The following is an 18,084-nucleotide window of genomic DNA, read 5'->3' as shown; positions in this document are numbered from 1 at the left end:
GGGCGCCGAGCTCGCTGCCCACGCGTGCTGCCGGTCGGGGGCTCCGTGGGTTTCTCCCTCGGGGCTCTCACCGCGCTGCCGCCTCACCCCGTTCGACTTCTATGCCCACAAAGTTTCATTCAGGTGATTACTGTCCGGTGTCAGCTGTTCGTTTCCTTCTGATTTCTGAACTTCCTGATTCCTTCGGCAGAAATAGAACTCTGTGGCTGACAACTAAACCCTCTCAGACTCCCAGTGAATGGTAGATACTCGAACACTTTTATGCCCTTCAGAGCTCCAAATCCATAGCTGCTCTGTTACACAGCTCACTTCCTCTCGCAGAAGGTGAGAACTGAAGAACAAATAACGCGTGACTTTTCCTGAAGTATGAAATAAGAACAAACAGGCAAACAATTATCGTCCATTTGCCCCTTCCCTTGCACCTTCCTCCTACTCTTGAACATTCTCTAGAATTTAGGATTTCAAACTTATCTTGGCTTTCTGACCTTCTAGCTTCTCCTGAAATAGGGACTCCACTCCTTTCTGCTAACAGCTTCCTTTGCAGAAATATCACTTTGTATTTGACACACAAGTCCATCACATTTTAAAACAGCACACTTCTGCTCTTCTCTCTGGCTCCACTGCATCTCTTTAAACCCCACTCTGATACATTTTTCTTCCACGAATGCAAACTGCTCATCCCTGCACATGAACACATTGTTTTCTTCCAGATAAATAATGTTATTTTTTTTCCCGAGCCACACACAGAATTTCGATAAACACTGAAACCCATCCAAACAGTCCTAAGGTATACTGTGGAGAAAGCAGCCTAATACTTAGCAAATGCATTCAGAACTGAAGGATTCTGATTTCTGACCTCTGGAAGAGACTGCAGGAAAATCCTAAAAAAGACAGAAACCACATCTGACTTTCACGCTTCTTTCAGACTTGATTCCTGTAACTTCTCCACCTTTCTCCTTGACTGAGGGCTGCAGAAGTGCAGATGACTACAGCAAGTTTTGCTGGGTTTTGTTTTAATAAATGACAGGTTGCTAGCTCTTCCCTAGCACTCTCTGAATTCCCAAGACGCTTCCCAAAACGTGGCTGCATAATCTCTTCAGGACACATTTTGGATTTTTGCTTACTTTATTAATAAACAGTAGCCCAGTTCTCTTCAAATTTCAATTCATGAAGCATAGGCTCATCAAAGCACGAAACAGAAAAGGATTTTGTATAGCAGGTGTCTGAAATACCTTCTACTTTGGCAATCTGCAGTACCAGTAGCAACAAGAGCAATTAGACTCAAGAAACACAATCTTCACAAGTTGCATAGTTAAGTAGTAGACAGATTGACAATAGAATCTCTGGAATCTCCTTTACTGAAGTGTTTAGAAAACAGATTAATGTCTGTCAGGAATTGCTTTGGCATAACTGATCCTGCCATAGCCCAGGAGAATATACTGCTGAACCTTCCCTTTCCCTCAAAGCAGAGCCACTCCCCAACCTCTTATCTCTTTGAGCCCATTAATCACATATTTTAAGTTAGTTTTATTTTAGTTTTTAAAAACAAACTCAAACTTAAACATACAGCACATTCTATAGCACGTTCTACAGCACGTGAGCACAGCAGGCAGGAGAAGGCACAGGTGACAGAGTCTCCTGACAGCCCCAAACAACACAAGAGACAGTAAAAAATAGCTGTGGACAGAAACAGCACTAAGCACATGTTCCTACACAGCTGAGGGACAAAACACCTACCACACAGGGTAGAGATCTATCCAAGGGATGAACACATCTACAGCAGACCTCTGATGAGAACCAACTTGCCAGCCCTGCAGCTAAATGGGCTCCAGGGCACAGGAACAGAGGTTGTGGGGTTGAAAGTGCCAGGTGAGGCTGGTCAGGGCAATTAAGACCTCGTGCCTTACAGGCTCTGACAAGTAATACCTTTTAATACCTGCATGTCCTCTGAGAGGCACAGAGTTGGCAAGTGAACCACAGCCACACCTCAACAGTCTATTACCCTAAGATCAGCTTAAGATTTTATCTCACTAAGCACAGATCACTTTATCTTGAGAGAAAATGAGAGATGTTAGTTTAAAAAAAAAAAAAAGTGACAACTCTTACAGAAGAAAAGCATCTGAAAAAAAAAAATATTTCAGTAATACTCCTGCCAGTTATTTATATAAATATTTAACTAATGGACCAAAAGTAGAAGAAATCCTACACGTTGCTTAAAATCTAATAAAAAAATCTAGAGCAAAACCAAGCAAGTCTAATAGGATGTTTTCCATTTACTAGGAATAATTTACAGAAACTTTTCATTGTGAAAGACACTAAACATGGGAAATCTTTCTAATGCAAAAAAGATGATCCAACTTCAGCAAAACAAGGAATGCTTGAGTTACCAATAATATCACTTCTCATGTACTTGAAATTAAGCTTTTGCTGAAGTATTACACTGAATTGGGCCTATAAACAGTATTTTTTCATTAGTTTTATTAAAACTGTATGGAATCACTGCTCAGTGACTGGGGGATAGAATTTAGCTGTATAAAAATCATGATCAAATCAACCTTCCAAAAACAAGAATAATAAATTAGTTCTTGGACTGTTGTTCATTATCAGTTCCCAGCAAAGAACCCTTGAATGCCAAGAGCCAAACAGCCTATAGTCAGCATTCCCTGCCTTAATGAGTATCTCTTGTTGGGATGGAGAAAAAGTTTGTAAGAAAAGACAGAAGAATCCATCCACCAGTACACAACTGCTTCTAATTTGAACAGAAAGCACTGAACAGAATGTGTTAAGATGACAGTCACTAATATTTACAATATAGACCCAAATTCACAAAAAGGTTTATGATATACCTAACTTTTAGGTATCTATGTTGAGCAGCTCAAGTATGACTTCAGTGTCGTAATTGAAAAGAACTGAGCACCTGAGATTCTCAGTGGCAAGTAACAGCAAGGAGTGGAAAGTGTTAGATGTAAGGCTACCTGGAGCTAAGAGGCTAAAGAAGGGTTGGTTAGAAATCCTACTTCTCCAAGACTCAGACTCCTATCTAAAGAGCTGAATCACTTGCTTATACACAAATACTTGAGAAGCCTTCTTACATCACAGCTACTTGCACGCTAATAAATACAAAGGTATTTCCATGTGATCATCCATGCTGATATGCTGTTAGCACAGTCCTTTGCAGGGCTTGGTGATACACGAGTTAACAGTCTCACAAACAGTGCCTGAAGGTGCTTTCAAGCTGGGGTGTCCAGGACCTGTTTCCAATATGCAATTTCCATGTTTCCGCCTTGTTTTGATAGGCAAAGAATTCAATATATGGATTTGTATCAATATTGTACTTGCACGTAACTAAGTCCTGACTGATGATTAAAGAGCAATTTCAGCTGATCTCTTCAATTTCTGTTGCCTTTTTTTTTCTACTTGGCACTGCTCCATCACCCTAAGAAAATCATCTTAATTACTTCTAAGTTAAATAGCCCCTTCTCATAAAACTACTTCAAATATAAACATATGTTTAACTGAGCTTGATTCTTTCATTCACTATTCATCTGCAGATTTTCCATCAGCCCAAATGGACCAAAAGGAAGAATTCTCTGCAAAGGAACAAACATACAATTAACAGGACCCTCATCAAACAGCTGTCTACAGATGAATACCCCAGATACTTCCCAAAGTCTTGCAAGATCCATGTCATTGAACATACTCATTTTCCCTGCCAATCACACATTTTTATGTAACAGTAACTAGGTTGATGTCAAAGAACTGAAACAAAATTATATTCCATATGTCATACCAGACGCAACTTCTAAAGATTAGCATATTTATGAGACAAAAATGCATCTTAAGTAATGCAAATATGAAAAATTTCTTGTTATTTGTAAAACCATTTTTCTCCATCTAAAGTATACTTTTCTGCTCTTCTTTAACAGGATCAAAGAAATTAAATTCCATGCAGTAGAAAAGATCTGAGAGGGAGTAACATTCTGATATTATGCAAAATGTCAACAACTGTTAATTTCTCCTTTCAACCTGTACTGCTAGTGTCTAACAAAAATCCATCTGGTCTAAGATAAGGCAGAAGTATCAGTTTGGTAACGGTCACAGCAGCCCAAAACATTCTAAGTTCAAAACTATGTGGGACAAGAACTAAATAACTCTTCAGTTTCTAACTGAAATCCAGCATTCTTTGCATGTGCCTGCTTTGGCAAATGTCTAATTGTGCATCTAAAAATCAAACTTTTAAACCAGCATTTGATATATTTCGTCAAAAAATCTGAAACGTAAGGCTAGCTGATGATGAACAAGTAAAGGCATGTGCTTTCAGCTGAAGACCAATATGCAAATAAAAACGTTATTAAAACCAAAACTAATGGATAGTTAGCAAGCTATGCCTACCTTTACTAAGGTCATAAACTTTCAAAGTGGAAAAATATAATAATATTTGTCTACCTCCTGAAGATGTGGTTCTCTACAAAGTTGATAGACTAACACGTATTTCAACATATCCCACACGTACTTTGCTAAATTGCCTTTGGTGATAATGTATAATTAAGCTAACCTAGTTTAACGTCAATATCAGAATAGCTTGCCAGTGGAAACTATACATGAGTTAAATATATAATTTGCCTAGAAGGAATATAATTTGTTATCCAAGAATCTTCACAAAGAAGTGCTTGAATTTCTCTGACAAACACTTTCAAAATGTGAAAGTTGGGCTAAAAATAAGTTTAGATCAATAGTTAAATTACTGGAAAAAAATAATAATAAAACTCCTTTTGATAACGTGTCTGATTTTATCCATTAACGTGGCATTTGTTCTGAGAATCCATAACTCCAAGTAGCAGTCTTTGCTATAATTAACAATGCCGTAATAAAGACTACAGCAAACTGGTCAAACCATCTTTCAAGATTTTGTTCTTACTTCTGTCTTTATAATTTTCTTTTGTTAGGTTGAGAGTAATGTCATCTTCATACGCACTTTATGATGCGTCACTAATAAACTGTAATAGAATTAATAGCTTCCAGGAAGCGAGCACTGTATCTAGAGGAGTATTGTTGCACAGCTCTTTTGTACTCTCACAGCTAACAACAAACTTTAATTTCCCCAAATAGCTCTTCAGTAACACAAAAATATACAAATTAAAACCCATTTTTCTTCCATTGGATTTTGTCATATTATAAAATAGATAAAATATCATTGTCTGCTATCACATTAACAAAAAAAACTAATTTAGGTGGATAACACCTAAATTAGTCCTTTGTCCACATTATAATTCTGCAAATTTTTTAGGTATAGTGAAAAATTCTGTAAATTTTTTTGGTATAGTGAAATGTCTGATGAGCATCAGTTGTTGTCACAGTAATGGTAAAGCTTCCAGCATCTGAAATAGGCGTGCTGTACAGCTCTACAGGGCATTTTCATATCAATAAATACGTGTTGCCCATAATAAAAAGGTTACTTGTCTTTTTTTTTTTTAAATTTGAAGAGAAATCCCGGTAACTCTATTAAAATAACTGGATTTTTATTTTTATTATTTTTATTTTATTTTTTATAGTGGAATGGAAGAAACTGAGTGAAAAGGAGCTGAAAATGACCCAAAATCATTGGATGGACTCTCAACTACTACATCCCAGAATTACTTCTACAGAAAAATCATTTCATACAAAACAATATTAATATCTGCAGATGCTATAATTAAAGCTCATTTGACTCATCTAAAATACTCATTGAAGCATTTTTATCCAGTAAGCTAAATACTCTACACACGATGGTTACGCTGCACTTCTAGTACTGATGATGTCATGGACAAAGTACGTAGTTTAATCAAATTAAGAAGTGGTGATGACCTACAGAGCTTATAACATAGTAGCAATAACTCAAGGCAACATAATTTTAAATATAGCCTAACCTACAGAAAACATATTGACCACTACCATTCAAAAGGCTGTTAGAGGGGGAAAAAAATGGCTACAGATAATCTGTATTTCAGATAAACATAACATGGATATGAATGGTTTTCTGCAAAAAAAACTTCTATGCACTAATCTACTGCAGGTACCAAAAATGACAGAAATTGAAATCAGAGAAATTCAATTTTTTTGGTGATCAAAAACAGCGGGCAGGGCTCATTTTGCTGGTTGGGCTGGATAATGTTGGAGATCTTTTCTATGACTGCTCTCTAACATCATGTCTATCCATTCTCGTGGTTCTTGGGCTCATTAAACCTGATCCAGTTACACCTCAGGCTACAAATGGACACCCTAAAAACATTCTAGATTAACGAGGTAAATTCTATGGTTGAAAAATCACAATAATGAACTAGGGAGCTGCTCTAATGGAACTGTAATACAAGGAAAGCAGAAAGCCAGGCCTAGTTTTAAATTATTATTATTATTCTCACAAGCCATCAAATAAAATACATTCACACATTCTTTTCTTTTAGCCAGAATCCTATGGAGATAGGCATTTCAACAATTCCAAGGGGAGAAGAAAAAAAGAAAAAGAAATCTTTAGTTCAACAAACAAGCAAAAAAACCCATAAAAAGTACAGGAGTCAGTAGCCTGCCAGTTTTTCACATTTCTGTTCATGAAGCAAATCCTATGGTCTGCTAAGCTTCTGGTGGATGATATTTTTTGCTGGCTCCTTCAAGACACTACAGCTATAGATATATGCACATCATCAACATCCAAGGTTTAATTTTGGAAACCTGGATGCTAATTACTTTCAAATAGACATTCTTGATATCAGCATTATAAACTTCCAATGTAAAGAGACTGAGTGCTATTTAATGCAGAGAGTTTTCAGAGTTCGAAAAGCCAGGAAGCTGTAAGATTCTTCCAATCTCCTGCCTTAGAAATATTAATTAAGTTTTGAGTTAACTACTGCATTTCAATCCTATGGCTTATATACCGTGTTTCAGGTTAAGGTAACTACTAAGGCATTTAACAACTAGGTAAATCCCTTCAAGAGGTTCTACGTAACATGATGTATTTTCTGTGCTGGTGCATTTTAGTAAATCATAAAATAAATCCATCATGTCTCTGAATGCTCAGACAAGAACAGAAAGTTCTGAGATTATTGCATGCTATTATGAGCATCTAATGAACCACATACTGGGCTAGCTATACTGATTGCAATGACGAGCACAGTTGACATTTGACCTTGCTTCCATAAGGAAACAAAGCTATCCTATATCTCACCGCACAACAAAGCCCAGAACTGCCTGTTCAGTGGTGCTGGGGAATTTGAAGCACACTTAAATCCTAGAAGCAGCTACGCATAAGGATGCAGATAGAAGGATTCAGCACTCATCGCTCTCATTCCTCATTGCCTCCTGAGCAATCCAGGAAAAAAAAAAACATTCCTCCCCTGATAACACGGCAGAATCAGAGCCAAGCCAAAGAGCACACAGTTACCTATAAGCTGAAATAATTTATCAAGTCTGATTTTCTAAATTCTAAAATAAAGAAAATCTAATCAAACTATAATTAAACCAAATTTCATTTTTTCCCCATCTAGCTACTTTCCACACATATAATTATGAAAATTACTACTTAAACACTGGCCTAAAAAGTCTACCATTTAATAATCAAGATTCTTATTTCTATAAATATTTAGTTTTCTGGCAATAACTCCCTGAAATAGAAGTAGAAACAGAAAAATGTTTAACTGAACGCATATTAACAAAGTATTACTTTTCATATTCTTCCTAACATCCTTTTTATACAGTTAGTAATATTAAATTTTTAATTTCCTATTAATATTGTTGCTGTTCGGCCCAAGTCTACAACATAATAAATATTTCATTTCTCTCATGTTAAATACTGCAGGTCGTTTATTTTATCTATAATTGTTACATTTTTAAATAAAGGCTTTAAAGTTCTTTGAAAGTGAAAGGAGACAACATATTACAAAAGAATCTGGGATGAAGACATAAGAGGAACCTCATTTTAATGAGCAAACAATCAGAATCAGGCAGATACTTGAAGCAGTTGCCAACTCTAGAAGTTAAAGAGATAATCAAGCAAACAATGGACATTGCTCTATTTTCCTTGTTACTGGATAACCTGTGCCCCGCAGCATCAAGCACAAATCTTCTGTGAAGAGAAGCTATTAAAATTGGCATTATATGCTTCCAAGTTTATTATCACTTGTTGATTTCCATGCCATATATACGCTATTACAAACCAAACTCAAACTGACAGCCCTGTTTAAGTCAGTGTCTGCGAGGGAAAAAAAAGAATTATTTTGTTTTCAAAGATTGTAACTAGTTATAAAAGTATTCCTGAGCAATTTAATACTTGAAAAAAAAAAAAATCAATGCAATGTCATTACCTTCACCAACACTTGCAGACTTTTGTGACTTGAAAGAATTTATGGAGGTTATTTGTCTAGAACTTACTAAACGATTCTGATGATGCAATGAAGAAAAGCAGGACCCAAGAAGATCAAGTAGTCATTAGGACATAAAAAAAAGATAAACAATAAAGGATTTGTCTGCCACTCTAATGACAGTAACCAAATAAAACTCTTTTATCTACCTCCATTCTTAAAACTAATGCAGATCAGAAGGTAACCAGGACAAGATATCTGTTAAATTAATACCCTTTGAAAGAGTGATGGAACGTGCCATACTTGAGTGCAACACCAACCATATGACAGAAGACACTTGTGGTTTACAAGCAGACTCAAAGATTAGATATTCATTTTGATAGAGGCTAAACTAACTGGAAACTGAGACACTGAAGGGTGGGAAAGAGAAAATGGCATAGCCTTCATAATTACACCTTTGGAGTGCCCACAGACTCTTACAAAACCCTCTGCAGCAGCCCTTGGTAGTTTTCCTTTTTTTTTTTTTTTTTCTTTTTTTTTTCCAATTTATATCTCTCTTTTTCTTATAACTTAGAATTCCTGAGATATTTATTCTACTCTCTGCCCACAAGGACAGCATTGGGAATTCATAGTTAAGAACTCCAGAAAGATTCATCATTTTCCAGTAAGGAAGAAGTCATTTATGCAGCAGCTCTTCTGTCTCCCACAGAGAACATCCCTTCTGCTTATAGAAATCCTTCTACTGGGTACAAATACAAACAAGCAATGAGAAAAAGAACAGAATACCTAATCAACTACATTTAAGACTCTGGATTTGAAAAGAAGAAAATCTAGTTTTATCAACTATCTCGCATTAACTTTGTGAGACACCAAACTGTTCTGCGTACCTCGTAAGCAACATTCATCAAAATATACTCATATTTTTACTTAATACACGTGAAGATACAGTCTCACACCTTGCCATCCCTGGTTCTGACAGAACTTTTATTTATTATTCCTTCCCTGCTTTTGATCTTCTCAACATCCCAGTTCTGTTTATTCTCTCAAGTCTCTTACACAAAGCCCAAGTTAATCTTTTTTAAAAATACATATATATATATAAATCAAACATAAAATGCAGGACTCCTTGGCTTTATTGTGAGTGGCTGTAAAAACTACACATCCCAAAAGAGAAGTATTTACATCACAAAAGACTTACATATCAATTGACTTTTTGCCTCTGAAGGGCATTACATCCCCTTAGCAGCCTGAGTAGATGGAGCAATTTCTCCATTCCTGAAACCTGCCGAAGCACATCCATCCTTTTTCACACAAAAAGAAACACATTTGCTTCTGTGCAAAAAAATTAGATCAGACTGACATTAAGAAGAAGAGTGCAATTTACAAAATGACATTAAAGAACTTCATTGGGATTAATCCGTGTAACTTCAATAACACTTATCAGTTACCCCTACAGCAGCATCTGTTAATTACTCTGCTGGAAAAGTTTTCAAACTGTCCCAGCACAACTGAAGCTTTTAAATGCATAGAGCAAAACTATTAGGAATGTTATAGTAACAACATAAAAGTGGCATAGAAACTTTCAAAATATTAACTATCACCACTTCAGAGAATCTTTTTCAGTATGTAAGCTTTACTGAATACTAGCTAAATTTACATCAACTATTTTTATACATATTATTTTATTTATAAAATTAGATCAGTTTTCATGTTGAACCCAGCCATACAAACCTTAACCTTCCATTTTAAGACATTAGTTTTGGCGGTCATTAGTTTCCCTCTATTAAAAGGATTTGCTGTAATTAGCTGTAGAATAGTACAAGGTCCTAGATACAGGAGAAATGTTCTGTATAAGGAAAAAAAATCTAACACCTCCTTTGTGCCACACAAAAATGTACTAATGCACTTCATTTTTTACCTACAAATTTAATAGCACACTTAATGAATGACCAATAGTGGTAATTGTTCACCCTTTATTAAGGACTCGGAGCTTGAAACCTGTTGCCTCCAGCTGTTCTTCAAAAATGATACATCTGAAAGATCTGAATGCTTTGTTTCTGACAGAACTACTACACAGAGCTATGGAAAAGCACAGCTAGTAATTGAATAACCCCAAGTGTTTTGACTCCAATGTTATTACGTTTCACAATGCAGATTGATGAGATCTGCAGTCTCCACTTAAGACCATGCAATTCCAGATAGTCTCTTTGTCAATATACAAGGTAGAAAATGAAACTATATTGATGCAAAAACACAAGTTTTGCTTAGAAATGTGAAATCCGGCAGCATATATAATTAAATCACAAAAATTAATTTGATACCCCTAAAGTAGATTACAACAGGACATATAACATATTGATATTAATGTCCCTATCCGAACCAAAAGTAGTGCAACCTTTTGTCTGTCGTTTAGCTTAAAAATAGCATCTTAAGATTTATTAAGGTGACAACTTTAGATAATTATTTCAGTATCATTTTCACATAGTCTCAGACAACTAAAAGGTTATAAAGGAGTAACATGTTTGCACAATAGCAACAACTGTGACCAAAAAGTGAAGCTAAAATTCTTAAAATATATTCCAGTTTATCACTACTGTTAAAAAAAAATACATACAGCTGCTGGAGAAGTCTGAAAGGTGTAGAGAATACATATTTATTGTACATAGCAGGATGAGCTGTTTAACATTTAAACATTGCATAAAGTTAATGATTCAACTTAAATATTGCAAGATCTTAAAACGAGTTTTGATAACTTTATATGAAATGGGAACAAATAAATCTTGCTAAAGAAAGGAGGAGACCTTCAAACTACATCTGTTTTCAATAACAGACGTTGTCAGTTGGACTCAGTTAAGGATGGGCACACTACTCATACTATTTCTGCACCTTATTTCCATTTCTCTTTTTCCCCCCTTTCTTTATCACCACGTTGCTCCTGTCAGCAGAATTTAGATAATCAAGTGAAGGCAACTGAGTAGGGAGAAGGAATCGAGGGTGGAAATTATTATTAGGACAAAATTTTCCATCTTACACTCCATGCTGAAAGCTATAGTTTTGAACTGTCACATAGCCAAAAAAAACCTGCAAGAATACAGTTATTCAGCTGAATGCCAAATGACACAAAACATTCTTTCAGATACGTTAAAGCAACCTGATAAAGAAGGATTACTCAAAATAGGGCAAAGTCACTTAAATCCTAGTTTGGAAAATACAATTAAATAAATCAGAAATAATACATTCATATGTTAATTTCAAACCTTTTTCTGTGCAGAAGTAATACTCTGTCTGCAAAATTAACCGAAATAGAAGAAATCCTTACAGGAAACAATAAGAGAACTTCACAGGGCTGAAACACACCGGAGACTGAAAATTTCAGTGTACCAATCACAACGGACAGCTCTTCATGCACACAGTACATTCTACTAGCAGCCCTACTACATGAGCTCTGAATAGTTCTGTCTTGTGTTTTATTTGCCTCACAGCATCTGACCAACCAAGCATGAACACAGTTTATTCAGCATGTAGCCACTTTTCCAGAATCTCAAGGCAGCTCAGACTTGGATATCTGGAAAAGTAACTGAGAGCTGCAAATATGCATGAAATTGAATCTGCCTTTCACATGGGATGTAAGATTTGACTGAATTAGGGGAAATCCATACCTGGCATTTCCCATATTGGTTTTAGGAGGTCTTTCAGTCAAGGCAGTAATGTTCCTGGAACAGCACCGTATCTTGTCTTGTAATAAAACAGTAGTAAACATTTTCTTTCTTTCACAAGACGCAACACCCACAGCCTTTGACACATGTTAATGGTTTAAACAGAACTCTTCTAGTAAACACAACTGATTTGGATGTTAATTAAATTCAATATTCAAGTGTAAGTGACAACCAGATGCACTGCACAAGCCCAATACCAACACTCCCTAATTGGTTGCAAAAAATGTGCAATGTGCCATGGTTTACCAAAGCACCAACACCTATTCACTTTCATGCTGCAGTGAATTTCAAGTAAACATGAGTACCTCTGCCATTAATTCTAATAAAGTGACAGCTCACCCTCCACTGCAATGAACATTTGCACAAGGGTTGAACTTATCAGTAGTTATGAAGTTCAGCAGCTTTATAGAAGGTTATTTAGAATGCTAAGAGCTCTTGTAAGGAAACAGACGTTTGCACACATGGAAGAGTGAAAATACAAGATTACTTACCACTTTATTTTTTATTTACAATACAAACAAATTGACCTTGTTTGTATAAACTATCAGAACAGCTATTAAATAATAAAATGCACCACTGATTGTAACAATCAGAAAGATCAATGCGGTGGAATAGCAATACAGGAGATCTAATAACAAAGGGAGTAGCGTGAATGGAACAGTGTTACAAAGGGAAAGGAAAGGCACTCACCCATCTCTGGAGATCTCAGCTAGCAGGAACAACTCCACAAGGGAGGGATCACCAACCAGAGATCCTTCCCCGCTGGCAGTCAGCCACTAAGTGAGGTCTAAGAGAAGTGCAGCCAGGCTCCACTCCTTCTGATCACATAGAATTGCCTTCACCTGTGCTCCCAGGGCTGACTGGGTCCTTTCCCCAGGTGATCAATCAGTGGTTCAGGCCATGATTCAGCAGTTCCCATACACTGATCATTTCTTAACCTAATAAGTCTTTCTGACTGGACTACACAAGCACAAGCTGACAGTTACTCCTGTGCTTCCTGAGTCAGCCAAGTGATGGAGAGGAGCTCAGTTAGCATCCAGCTACATACACCCATGATGGATGCAAAACTTCTGCACATGGAACTCCAGCCAAGATCAGAATACACCACAGCAGAGAGGATCTTCCCCAGCTGAGGACTACATTGACAGTGATAAAGATGAGACAGAGTAAAATATTGTCTACTAATTGATCTGCCACCAAGTCAGACTTATAAATCACTTGCCTTTGTTATTCTACTTATCAGTGGGTGAAAGCTTTTGTATTTTGCCATTTCTAAGATAGAAAAATAACTCCTACTTACTCTCCAAAGGATATCCTTCATTTAATAACTACCACAATGAAATTAAGAATTTAAAGGACAACGAAAACACAATCCTACTCAGTTATACCTCAGCGAGAGTAGAACCTAGACCAAAGACTATCATGACTACACCAAGTAGTCTTTTGGTCTCAGCCACTTAGGGAAGACACAATTATATCTGAAATAATTTTAAAAGCTCTATCTGCCAAAAGCTTCCTCTGCTGGCAGTTTTTGGTTTTACAGTGGTGTTTGTCTGTTTTACTTGTGTTTGTGTCTCTCCTCACTGACTGTCAAATTACAGAGGAAATTGCCTTCAGAAAGGAAATATTAAAATAGATGTATTCAGAATGATGTCAAATGCATTAAAATTTTTTTAAAAAGTGTTTTATCTCTATTCAGTCAAAGAGCATTTAGGCTGAAAGTGATAACGTTTGTTGGCGAAAGCTATTTTGCAGGCATCAAGCTTCTGCACTGTTACAGATAAAAGGTATTCATCTCTGCTTATGAGAATAGGATGTCCATGCAGAGCCATGTTACATTTTCTCACTACCTACTTCACTAGTTTTTTGGTTCATTTTTAATATTACAACACCAGGAATTTGAGAATTACAAAATTAAGTTTTAGATCTTACCTGAATTTCTGTAACACAATAAGATTTGCCGTCTTCAAATTTACCAAGCACAACTTTTATTGACAGCAATGTGCTCTAACTAGGTGTTCAAGTTTTGGGGATTAGAAGACATAGTTAAATTCAGAATACAGATGATGAGAATTATACTTGTAAGAAACTTGAATGTAGAAAACTTGTAAGAAATTTGTACAGATAACTAGCAATAGTACAATTAGGCTCTGTGAATAGGAAACGCTTTCACTCAGTCTACAAATGTCAGGAAGTCATTACATAAAATAAGTGTTCTTTTAAAGAGCAGAAAACACAGACCTGTGAGGAATAGTTCTTGAGTCTTGCACACTATTTCCAGGAGAGAAGACAAAACAGGACAGCAGTGAGACAAACAGATGGGCACACATACACAAAGAATTAGATAGTCCTCATCAACCTGGACAGCAGAGTTTCCATCACATTGTTAACAACATAACTGGAAAGCTTTTTGCATGCATCACAGAAAAAGAGTTCTTGCAGATTTTAAAGGACACCGATGGAAAGAGTTTCTCCTTATTTATACTGTCCTTGTGAGGACAGTAAAGAAAAATGCATAAGGGTACTCTTGCAAAACAGCATTAGTGTGATTGGTTAGAATCAGTCAATTTCTTGATGATGAAGGAAGAAAACAGTCCCGAGCAGTCAGCAAATGTCAGTGGCACAGATTCAAGAGAACTTAAAAACAAAATAATCCATATATTTAAATGCACGTATTTAGAGATATTGTTAGATAATTCCCTTCCCTTCTCCTACCCATTTCAATACTGCAGCAGCGCATCACTTTCCATTTGTTCCATGTTACAATAAACACATGATCTTTCAGTATATGCCATAATGCCATACATTTCATTTCTGATCCCTGCATACCATCTAGTTATTTAAGAAGTACTTAGTCATGAACGTCCTCTGCACTTCCTCACAAATAAGTAATAAGAAATAAAGGATGTTCTCTGGTGTGCAAGAAAGACAACAATGACTTTAGCATTAGACAAAAATGTTGGTTGAGCAAACAGTATAATAAAATGCATCTTCTTCTGTATGTCCAGATGTTAGGCATAATCAAATCGTAGCTTCATTTCATTCTTAGAAGGCTGTAATGCTACTGAACAGATTTCCTATGAACTCAATGCCAAAAGCATTTGTCAAAGCCGCAACATATACAGCTAGATAAACCTGAATCTGAGGATGGAAGTAGGGTCTATCAGATCTTCTGATTTCTGTGTAGTAATGAGTTACAAACTCGGTTTCATCCCGGAATCAATGTCGGACCACTTTAGCAACATGTCCTGGAGTTATGTGTCATTACTCTCTACTTTCATACCTAACAAATTATTTTCTAGATAACTTGTTAGACTAGGAGTTTACTTTAAAAAAATATGGCTTATTGCTTGAAAGACCATAAAGTGGGTTAAAGAAACCTAAGGGATAATGATTTATCTACCAGAATCAACTTTCTCCTCAGACTGCTGCAATAGAGCATGGAAATGTGAAAAACAGGATGAAAGATTCAAGTTATGTGCCTAAAAAACACAAATGCTTTATCATTTATCAAGAATGACACTTCACAACTTATCTGAACGTGGTGACATACCATAAGATTGTACAATCCACTCCCACATTTTGCATAAGGTAGTGTTAAAGGCTTTATTTTATCTGTTGGAGCCGCTATCATCATTTTTACCTGCTGAATCTGCATGTTAGATACAAGCGTTAAAAAGTAGCATCTGTGAAATTTGCAACTTAAGTAGACAAGACAGAAGAAAAAAAACATTTTCCACTTTATAGATCTCAAGAATTTATATATAAGGGGATTAAGAGGAATATTTGCATTGCTTAACTTTAGTACTTACTTTATAAGGCTCCTTCTAACAAAGGGAGGAATTCCCTTAAAGTGTCTTTCAGAAAAGAAATCCAAAGTTAAGTCCTCTAAACCACCCCAGGAAAGTACTAACCTTCCTATTTTCTCTCCAGGAGCACCAGCCTCCAAATGCTCCTTCATTAGGCAGTGCAATTCTCTTGTATTTTGTCTGTGCCTGAAAGTTCTCTCTCAGTTTCCCCTGATCTTAGTGATGGCTGCCAGGATCACATGCCATGGCCACATATTCCCATCACTGCTGTTGCACTGTCCCTGATAGATGAGTGAGCCCAGTTTCAGCTAGCTCAGGGAGCAAAACCAGCTGAACGTTAGCTTTACAAATGCTTAGCTTTCCAAAGCCCCTATTTTTAATATTGGTGAGGTGCAAGTTGTAACACTGGACATTTTACAGATAAAACACATGATTAGCAACAAGCTATTGTGTAGTCTACATAGGAACAGCTTTATTGTCTTTAGTAGCAATGGCAGAACAAGAAGTGACCAGGTAAATCAGAAATACTAACACAAATAACATGCACGTCTAGAAGCCAAGAATCTGCATAATGCACAGATCTTACAAAAGCAGTCATAGTAGTTCAAAAGTAAAGAAGTCAACGCGTGTGCTAAAATAAAGGTTCCTACCTTCTCGGCCACATAACCCTTTGAACTCCAACTGCAAATGCAACATGACCTAATCCCTACAGAATGCATTGGATATTCTAGGGAGGTGATGTTTGAAAGATCACGTCCACAGGTTATCTGAAAGTTTTACTTAGATGCAAAATAAATAAATAAAATGGAAAAAAATCGTTGCATGTATTTCATACCTATTCATAACCAATGAACTGAGATAGCACTACACTTCCCATAAAAAATCTGCAGTTTGACAGAGTTAAGTCGACAACGTATGAATATGAAAAGATTTTTTTCCAAGGGAATAAAAATCATGAAGTTGTCTGAACTACTTGGTAGGACAACCAACATCATCACAGGCAGGAACACCCAGGGACCCCAACTTCTTCAGAAATAAATCTTTCATGGAGTGATATTTTGGTTGTGCATGAGCTATATGGCGAGTGAAGGGTTGTTTGAGGCACATGGAGAGAAGAGCCTTTATTCACTAGAAAATACTCTGTAGTCACTCACACGCAGAAAGCAACACTCATGAACCACCTGCTTTCCAGCTGTAATAACTATAAGCAGTCTAATCCAATGCAATGCCATAGCTGCTAACAGTTCTTCCTTTAAAACATACAAAAGTCTTCTTGTGCTTAATTTAAAGCATTTCAAGTAAATGAAAGATGGGGCCGAGAACTGTCAAGAAAACAAAACACTGAAAAACTGATCAGTGAGCTGCATTCTTAGCTTCTAACTAGGGTAAGACAGAAAAACATTATGTACCAATTCAAACTTAATCATTATGCTCATGCATGAGGAATGTGGATTAAAGATACAAAGCTACCTTCGTTCTGGCATTTTCCACCTCTGAGCAAATCTTGGTGAAAGTTATTCTAGTTGACACAGTTTCAAGAAGAAAACTATTCTGGAGACCACAGAGGGATCAACAAATCATCAGTTTGTTCACTAAAAGGTATTTAAATACATTAGATATTTATATATGCAAAGGGCTTCTGAATATACAGTTAAAAAAACTCATACCACAATGAACTCAGCACGAACAGGGGTTTGATCTGCATGGAATCTAATTGCTTTCAGTCTGCCCACAGACTCATTACAGCAAAAAGGCCCAGGTGAATCAAGAAAGCAGCCCCTTCAGAACTGATGCTCAGGTAAAGCTGTACACAAAGTTGCTAAATGGATGAAAACATTTTATTTTCATCAACAGTGCTTTCAAGATATGCAGGTGTGTGCCCTTAAGAACAGAAAACAAAAAATTCCCCTTTGAGACATCTAAAAGTCCAAGACCTTCACACAGCTTCGTAATTATTTACCATAAGACTTCTTATTAAAACTTCTATGGTTTGTTTAATCAGCCAGATAATCTTCAAAATATTAGTCAATACTTATCTTTGTTGTTCAAAATAGCCAGAAATAACAGAGCCTTCCAGAACAGCCTTCCAAGGTCTATGAGCAGGAGCACCCGTTCCCTTTCTTTTTTCTTGAGTGATGTGAAAGACACACTACAGAACTCTGGGACTAAACCACCCCAATCTCCCTCCATACCCACACTACTCCTGGTCTGAGTATCTTCTGGTGATGC

This window comes from Meleagris gallopavo, chromosome 16 (genome assembly GCF_000146605.3).
Source record: "Meleagris gallopavo isolate NT-WF06-2002-E0010 breed Aviagen turkey brand Nicholas breeding stock chromosome 16, Turkey_5.1, whole genome shotgun sequence".
Taxonomy (NCBI): Eukaryota; Metazoa; Chordata; class Aves; order Galliformes; family Phasianidae; genus Meleagris; species Meleagris gallopavo.
This window is presented reverse-complemented; position numbering follows the sequence as displayed.